General features: G+C 39.5%; 1 long non-coding RNA gene across 1 annotated transcript; it reads right to left on the reverse strand.

Moving 5' to 3' along the window:
- Positions 1–253: 253 nt before the first annotated feature.
- LOC136178564 (uncharacterized) lies at positions 254–5,794 on the reverse strand. The gene is made up of 3 exons (XR_010665944.1): positions 5,110–5,794; positions 4,411–4,466; positions 254–2,565 (listed from the first exon to the last, which is right to left on the reverse strand). It is a non-coding gene; the product is annotated as an uncharacterized lncRNA (long non-coding RNA).
- Between the last annotated feature and the right edge of the window lie 3,701 nt (positions 5,795–9,495).

Below are 9,495 nucleotides of genomic sequence, written 5' to 3' on the forward strand. Positions count from 1 at the left end.
ATCTTCTAAATAAAAATTTCAGCAGCACTTATACTCTTACACTAGGAGGATTACAGGAGGGGGTGTGTTAATGGGAGACATCAGACACATCCTGACTTCTTAAAAAAAAAAGAAGAATCATATTTCAGACACATTTCAGGGCCTCTTCCCTTAAAGGGAAGAATAAGTCTGGTAGTTTCATTATCTGATGATGGTTTATTTATCAATGACCCCCCCCCCCCCCCCCCCCCCCCCCCATCATACACACACAAAAGATACAGTCCTATATGTAATTAACATTGCACAAGTCCATTGTTTTTATATACACAGCCCCATACTAGTTCACCAAAATGGTCCATATATACAGTGCTTAAAGCTGATGTTTACCAATTTGCAAAGTCCCCGCTCTTTTTACGTGATAAAACAATTTGAATGAAGCCTACAATTGTCATAACCTCCCCAAAAAAGTATTTTGTCAATAAATTGTAAATCCTTTTAACTGTGGGGTAAAAGACAAATTAAGAAGAAAAATAAAAACAGCATGTGTATACGCTCTTTTGAAGGTATGCAGGATAAATCCAAGGCAGAGGGATATGGAGAGCAATGCAAAGCATCTTTGTCATCGCGAACTATCAAACCTACCGTTCTCTCTCTGAAGTTAATATTTGCCCGTTTCCACCAAGCAGTCAGGTTTGGTTCAGTACAGTTTGGTACTGTTTGGTGCAGAAAACCCTGATCTTGCTTGCACTTCCACAGCCAACTGTACCCTTATTTGGTAAGCAGTGTGTAAACCAGATGGATATAGCCACGTCAGCTGTGTAATAGTGTGACATCATAGCAGCCGTAACACAGTGTAGCCCGCTATTAATGAAACTAAATGTTCTATAAGAACAGGGACACAGATAACAAGGGACTCTTTAGGGTTGGATCGGTACCCTTGGCACCCCAACAAAAGGTTACCAAAAAAGTAGGATGGTACAGATCGCTTATCTTGGTGCCATTCCCAACTTCTGACGGTGGAAACGAACCGAACCAAACTGAATGGGACCGCTTGGTGGAAACGGGGCTTGCGTTCATGCACAATGGGTGCAAGTGAAATGCATGCAGATAAAGTTGTGAACAGACAAAAAGATTCACCATCCAAACATTTAAATTAAATGATCTTTTGGATGAAATTATTGGAAGACCTTTCACCCACAGATCCATTTTCTGTCAGAGCTTTTGATTTATTGATTGCTGTTAAGTAAATGTAAAGAGAAGTTTGAAGCTCCTTTGTGTGGTTTTCTTTTGCTGTTATGAAGTAGACTGTAAGCAGAGAGATTGATCATTTCTATGAATGCATTTTTAATCTGTCAGACGAGTTATTAACAGCGTGCTGCAGAAAAAGCCTTTGTTTACGTTTATCATGGCAAAGATTATTGATGAGTGATACAATTGACTGTTAAACGAAAACAAGATGAGTTTTCTGTTAAATAACACGACTAACACGTGTACAGGAAGAATCCCCAGAGGGTGCCAAAATAGACACTGAATAAGAGCTCCACACAGGAGCTTAAACAAAAAGGTCAACAAAATAAATGGATTGATAGAAACTTATATATACTAATAAAAAATATTTTATTGAATATAATTTTCAATTGGGAGGGAAATAATCATATTGTGTGTCCTAAAGAACACCCACAAAGGCTAAAATAGGGTTTTATCAAGTCAAATGTTTTAACTGTAACTGTTCACTTTTTTTGAACAACATAGAGTTTTTATCGTGTTTCTCAGATTGTGTTTCAGGATAGTGTTGTGTGATAGCGTCATCCTATGATATAAGGCATAGTAAGGAGTTTTTATACAATTATCCCACAACATATGTGCGAGCATTGCTTTGTACATGAAAGCTTGAAGGTATAACACAGACTTTGGACACATTCATTCAGCACATTAATAGCAAATAAGAATCAAATAATCCCAGGGATATTTATGTCAAATTGAAGAATAACTGTACATGGGTTTTGACTAAATTGGTTTTGAAAAATATGATGATATAAAAAAGGTAATCCTTAAAATGTCAGGACAGTCAGAGTAATCCCCACATTCCTTTTACTTGCATCAATTTGAGTCTATATTTCAGTTTCCCCTCAGGGAAGTCATCAAAGCACATCTTGATTTTAAGACCAGGACACATTAATTTTATGGTTTTATTTTAACGTTTCAGCACGCCACCGCCTTCTCCCTGCAGCTGCTTCAGGCACAAAAGAAGAAAAAAAAAAAGAGCAGATTGAAGGAGGGCGAGAGGAATGGAGCCGCATGTGTAAATGTTGGAGAAGAGGACTAACACTCGAGCTCATCCAACAGACCCGAGGTGGGGGAGGGAAGAGGGGGAGGGAGGTGAGGGTACCAAGGGATGTGAAGACATGATCTACATATTCAACATTTTGAGTCCCATCAAGGGAGGAATCAACACTTTGATGCTCAGAATCATTTCATCCATCTGCAGAGTTCAGCGGATTCCTGCTGCAGCTCTGTGAGTCATGTTCAATCTGACTTTTTGTTCTGCAGCTCAAAGGTGGTTGAGCTCCAGCGTTCAGCAGCATGCTGCAGTGAAAGTTAGAGAGAAAGTTGGTGTCAGCACAAAAGAAGGTGTGTGGTCAAGAGGAGGTGAGAGCTGTTCCTTCAAATTGAAAAGTCCAGCGTGTTTGAATTCTAATGAGTTGAGACAACTGGAGGTATAGACACAGGCCTCTCTCTATCTTCTGCAGTGGATCCTTGTTGTAACATTTGTTTAACATTACTGCAGCTCTAAAAACAAGCCTTTCCTCCTTTGTCTCATTTTCACATTTTCCATAAACCATTGCAGGAACTTTACATGTATTTCAACTGTTAACACCAGGATTTGAACACATTTACTGCTAGAAATGGAGCAACTCAAACTTTTTCCATCAGATCTGAATACTCTCATAAATGAGGCATGTTTGTCCAATAACAGATTCAACAAGACTAAAAGCAGCTCTGTGAGGCCTTATGGGGCTAAACACTGTAAAATGCTAATATGTTGATAATTAGCAGGAACAGGACTTCAATTTAATCTTACAAGCTCAACATTGAGTCCAGAGCCTTAGGTCATGGACAGGCAAACACTTGGCCTCGCAAAGTATTGATCTAACTTGTTTTTTTGTTGCAGTGTTTGATTAAATTAGTTTACTATATTTTTAGCATAATCAAGTAATGGCTGCATATTTCTTGTATTTAGTTTAGTCCTAGAAATCACTCAAGAAAAAGTTTACCGGTAATTTAATTAATATTGATGAAAAAGTAAATGTCTTTGAGTATGAAACTACAAAATAAAGACAGGTGTCTTTACTCTCTAACACACTTCTCCACAAACAACTAACAGCTTGTGTAGTTCTTTGTCATTTGCATGAACCTCCCACCTTTTCGTTCTTCTAGTTCAACTGTGCACTCTTTGAACATCAAAATATCAAAGAAAGGGGCGGGTCAAACGTCAGGTCTGATTGAAATAGTTCCTCAGGTATTGGTACTGGACAAACCAAACTTTGGACATGTTAAAGTAGTCTTGGGTGATAAATCTGGAGATCACTACAGTCATAAGGTTTGTTCTTTGGGGCACCATGAATCTCTGGTAATAAATCCAACAGTTGTTGAGATGTATCAGTCTAAACCAGGGAGACAGATCAACAGATTATCAAACCTACCTGGCTGTCAGTAACAGACCAAACACAAGCCATTCAGCTGCTAATACAGCATTCATTTGGACTGCACACAATCCTCTATTCACCTTTCAGTCACTACAAACACTATGTGTCTGCAAAGTTTTGGAGCGCTTTCAGTGTTTCTCCTTGCAGAAGTGTTTATCTCTGTGGTGATGAATCTAGCAGAGGGAGTGTACCGAGGGAAGTCGGTTCCTGACATGCTGGAGGTGCAGTTTGAGAAGAATCTGTGTACATTTCATGGACTCATGGATATCTTCCATTAAAAGTAACCTACAACTTCTCTGAGCCCCCTCACAGACCAACTCTGCCGTGTTATAATGTTTCACTACTTCTTCCTTAGCTCTTAAAGGAGGAGAGTTATTATTCATTAGTGTCAGATACATTAAAATACAGGTCGTTTGAACAATCAGTGCTGATTTATATTTCGCTGCTGAGGTATGTCTCCTTTCTGTTGGAGAAGTAGGTCAAGCAGCTGCTCAGTTAGGCTTAATTTTAGATCTACAACACCCAGTTTAACTAGCTGTTAATCAGGTTGTCGCTTACTTGGTCACTCCCTGCAGCTCTATGATTAAACAGCCCGTCGGCTCCAAGACTATATCAAGACTGAAATCTCATTCATGATGATCTCTACAGTTATTGGGCCCAGAAATTCTTCACGAAGTCCATCAAATATGTTTCCTAAAATATATTGTTTTTGTTGCCATTTTACCTTTTTCATCAGTTCCATCCATCTCCACTCTTCAGTCTGATCCTCAGTTGTTTGACCTGCACACAGATAATATTTGGTGGTGTAAAACCTAAAAACTACACTCTCTCTGCTCTCTGAGACATTCAATATAGGACTCATCATCTTTTATTAATGTAAAATAGATGTGCAGTTCAAAATGTGGTATAGACAGTTGTTATAGGGAACTTCTGACCCGGGTCAAAGTTGACACGCACCATTGTGTGTAGGCATAGAATATGAACAGAGCGTAACAGTTACACTACCTCTCTACTACAGTGTGCTTTTCTTTGTTTGAAGATTACAAGTTACAAGTTATTTAAATATTTAAAAGTGATTAAAAGAAGTTGGTGTGTTGTTTTTTTCAAGGGAAAGTAAAACCTTGATGCAATTGAAATACAACAATTATTTTGTATTTCACTTGTATTTCTTTGGAAAGATATGTACAGTTCCTTGCAGCTCTATATATTTTGAGATTTGTTTGAGTCAGACTGAGAGATGATGGTTCAGACTTGAAGATTTTAGAAGGAAAAAAAGACAGTAAATTAACAGTCAGTACTTTATAACGCAGAAAAAACTGAATTTTCATTGAAGAAAATTATGCTTGTTTTTACTGCCCATTATAGTTATTTAAAGAAACAAAAAAAATGGGAATAGGCCAAAATCATAATAGGAAGGTCATACCTTGGAAAAATTGGAAATCCTAATCATGCAATCTCTCCTTATTTCCCTCTGGATGGTCCACAATCTATTGATCAACAATCAGGTCAATCAAGTCGATCAAAGGGGTGAAATGATTAAGACCTGTATGATTTTCTACATTTAAACCACCGACTTGCAAACCTGAAACACAGCAGTACAACATGATAACAGCTTTTGGGATTCCTCCCCTCAGCGTAGATGATGTGACTGCATGTGAAAATATGCATGTAAGAAAAAGATTCTCCTCATCTTCCTGTGATCACAGGTACTATTTTAACAGCAAACTCACAACTTCCAAGTGATGTATTTTAGAGTGTTAGTTGTCTGAAAAATATTCAACCATGGAGAAGATTATACTGTAAAGCCGGAAAAAGAGCTTCTTCTTGTTTAATGTTCAACTGTCACATTAAGTGTGCTTAATGTAACGTGATCTTCTTTATTTTTTACATTTGTGGAGTGGCTTGGAGGGACCAAAAAGTTTACTGGAAACATGATGTTGGAGGTGTTAAAGGAGACATTTTCATATTTATCTGACTGATTTGGATGTAGTCTCAGGATGTGAGAGAGAGAAGGGTGGAAGGAGAGTGGTGTGAGGCAGGCAGCAGCTAATCAAAGGAGAGGAGAGATGAGAGGTGAAGGAGGAGGAAAAGGAAAAGGAGTCAAAAAGAGGTAGGCAGGGAGGGAGGGAGGGAGGGGGAGGAATCTGGGAAAGCTGGGTTTTTAAACTGGGGAGCAGAGTGGGAGAGAAAACAAGAGAGGGAGAGAGGGACCGGGCATTACATGGTACACTAAACAGAGAGGTCACCACATCGCCTGGAGGGAGAGAGGAAGAGTGAGGAATGAGGGGGAGAGAAAGGAACGAGACAAGTAAAGAAAAGAGAGAGAAAAAGAGGAGAGAGAGACAAAGAGAGGAGAAAGAGATGAAGGTATACAAAATAAAATATGGAGAGGAAAGAGAAGAGTGATAGAGAAAGAGAGATAGATAATTAGAAATTAAAGAGGAAGAGAGAAAGAAAACCCATGGAGAGAGGGGAGTTGAGAAAGAGGAAGTGAGAGAGAGAGGGGGGGAAGAGGAAGGAGGGAGCGACTAAAAGTGTGAGAGAGAAAGGGAGAGAGAGGGGAGGCAAAGGCGAGGGGAGAAAGAGAGAGGGGAAAGACAATGAGGAGAAAGAAAGAGTGGAAGACAGAGAGAGGAGAGACAAAGAAGACGGGGGAGGGGTGAAAAAGAGAGAGAAAGACTGAGAGAGGGGGAGAGAGGAAGGAACGAGAGAGAGAAAAAAGGAGGAAGGAGGAGGAGAAAGAGAGAGAGGAAGGAAGACGGAGAGAGGCAGGGATACTGTATAGAAAGATGATGACACGAGAGGAAGGAGGGAGAGAGAGTACAAAGAGAATGAAAGAAAGAGGGGAGAGAGAGACGAGAAGAAAGGGAGAGAGAAGAATATAGAGAGAGAGAGAGAGATGGAGGGAAGGAGGAGATGGACGAGGATCTGTCAGGTGTAGAGGGATGATGAGGTGCAGAGGGAGCAAGAAGAGGAAGTGTGTGTGTGTGTGTGTGTGTGTGTGCTCACTGGATGTCCTCCTCATGTCATCGTCACCCTCCTCTCTGTGACACTGCAGCGCTGAGGGCAGCTTTTGCTGACTCGCCACTCGTTCGCCCCAGGAGCAGGAGCTAGATACAAACATGGCCCCCTCCCACTCTCTCTCCCCCTCCTCTGTGTGTGTGTGTGTGTGTGTGTGTGTGTGTGTGTGCCCTCTAAGAGTGCTGGCATCACCCCCAACCCCCCTTTGGGTGCAAGATCCTCTAATTGAGATCAAAGGGATGCCCTTGACACACAGCAAGAAGTGCTCGGTGGGGCGTGTCGCCGCCATGTGGCTTCTTGATGAAACTGCAGCTCAGACAAAGAAGAAGAAAACAAATTAACTTTTTTTTTCTTTTATTTAAGGAATTCAAGTTTTGAGTAATGACCAGCAATGGTATCTTCACTTTAAAGAATTATTGTGATTGACCTTCAGGAGGCATTGAGGTCTAAGAGTTTTCACAGTGAGAAAGCAAAAATGTCAATTATAATTAACAAATAAAAAAATAAAAAATAGAGGAAAGGAAAAGGACATTTTTTTTTTAAATAAAAAATATCCAATACGTTTTCCTTTTGATTTGGTCTCTTTGCGAAAAAATTCAAAGCAGCACGGTCGCCCTTTGAGAGTGACTTCACAAATGAACGACTGAAAGGAATCCAGCTCATAGTGTGAGAAGTCCTTGAACATCTGATTCAACGTAGCTAAAAGGTTTGAAGGTGTTTTCACTGTTGCACAGACTTCGTTCATTTTCTTTGTTTTTTTCAATTAAGGTCCAAAAGGTTTGAATTAATAATTAATATAACCAAAAGGTTTGAATTAATATCGCGTGATTGGAACATCTTCAAAGATTCAAATGTTCAGAACATCACAGCTTTGCTCAAAACCAACAAAGCCTTGCAAAAGGGAAGAAGAGACCAATTTGAACTGGTCAACTGGTCTTAATAACTATACTGTACATTTGTTTTGGAGCAAGGTAAAAAGCCTCACGAAGCATTAACTCTGAGGGAATCCAAACCTAAAGAGATTGTCTAAACAACTAAAGAGCGAGCAGCAGCTCAGTGTGCAGCCCCTTGTGATGTGTCCACAGAGTAACATCATAGAGACACACAATATTTGTTACTGAACAGCGACCACAGAAAAGTCAACAGAAGACTGTGAAGTTATCGTGCGTTTGAGTCCATGGCACCGGTCCTCTGGAATTCCCTGCCCATCTCACTTCGTCTTTCTGACTCTGTTGAGTCTTTAAAAAAACAGTTGAAAACGTTGATGTTTAGACAGGCCTACAACAAGGTCCACCCAGTCTACCCACTGATCAGTTTTACTGTGCAAATTATTGTTCCTGGTTATATCAGGCTTTTATAATGCCGTCCGTTAAGTTTTCTTTTGTTCATGTTTTTATTAGGTATGTTGTTTTTTGTTGATGTAAAGCACTTTGTGACCTTTGTCTGGGAAAAGTGCTTTATAAATAAACTTTACTTACTTATGGCCAGCCTCGCTCTGTCACAATGACACATGCAGCCATGAAAACAGAAAGAAAGTTGCAGAGTTCAAATAGTTTGCATGTTCACTAGATAGAAGTTGTAGTACTCTGCGTCAGTTTGTCTAGTTGAGAATTTTTTTCGATTTACCCAGCCTAGTGTTGACATGTTGATATTGAATGCATTTTTGAAACATAAAAACAACAGTTCTCCCCCCCCAAAACAATATATTCTATTGTCACACAATATTCTCACGTAGCCCGTGATGTTTGATTTGATTAATTATCTTTGTTACAGGCTTTTTGGGGACTTATTGCCATCAGGTGAAGTTTTGGGAAAGATCCAATGACAGCAGTCACCTGAAGCATGAGATCATCTTAATGTTAATGGGGGTCATCATCACTATTCATCAGGGTGCAAAGTTCACTAACACTGAACAAGAGAATCTTGAAGATCTCATGCTTCAGGTGACTGCTCTCAGGTTGGTCATATCCAAAAAAAATGATTGCTTGGTAAAACTTATATTCAGATCTCTGTCAAAATGAAACATTGATAGGAAAACACCAAATCGTTCCCAGTAATATAGAAGATACAAGTTAAGAATCCTGTGCGCTAACTGGGCTAAATATAGCAAATATATCTGACAAGTCAAAATGTCTGCCAAAGTGAACGAGCCTGTAAACGTTTATCATTTGAAAAGGTTTGAATCTCGGTTCATAAAGGGCTAGAATTCTGAAACTGTGACTGAACAAAGTGGTATTTTCAACATAAAGGCTATATTATGACATCTGTCCTTGAGGATTCTCCTGAACATTGTCCCAGTCAAACATTAAGAACACAGTAAAACAGAGCATCCTTTCTTTATCTAGGGTTTATTTTTGAAAATCTCTCGTTTAAAAAGGAGATTGAAGCAAATTGGAGTCATTGTTGAATGAAAGCATAGCAAGTGCTATAAAAACAAACTGAAGGCTCTTATTGCCATGGCTACCTGCCACTTTTTGCTTTAATTATAGCTATAATGACAGCTTTTAACTTTTTTTCACATCTGAGTGCTCCTGCAGTTTATTCTGCTGCACACTGTGAATGTGACCTGCAGCTCAGCCTCCTGCTGAACTGTGTCTGATCTGAAATCTAGCAGAGGAGACATCGATCAGGTCTGTGTTTAAATGTAGACTCAATAAACCTCCAACCTCTCCTGTTGACAAAAAAAAAACATGTTTTAAAGGAAAGATTTAGGTTTTGCTGAGGAAGTCGTCAAACAATAAATACAAAGTGGGTGGTGATCTTCCTCGATTTGTGCTCTAGTTGAAGG

This window comes from Labrus bergylta, chromosome 1 (genome assembly GCF_963930695.1).
Source record: "Labrus bergylta chromosome 1, fLabBer1.1, whole genome shotgun sequence".
In the NCBI taxonomy this organism is placed as follows: domain Eukaryota; kingdom Metazoa; phylum Chordata; class Actinopteri; order Labriformes; family Labridae; genus Labrus; species Labrus bergylta.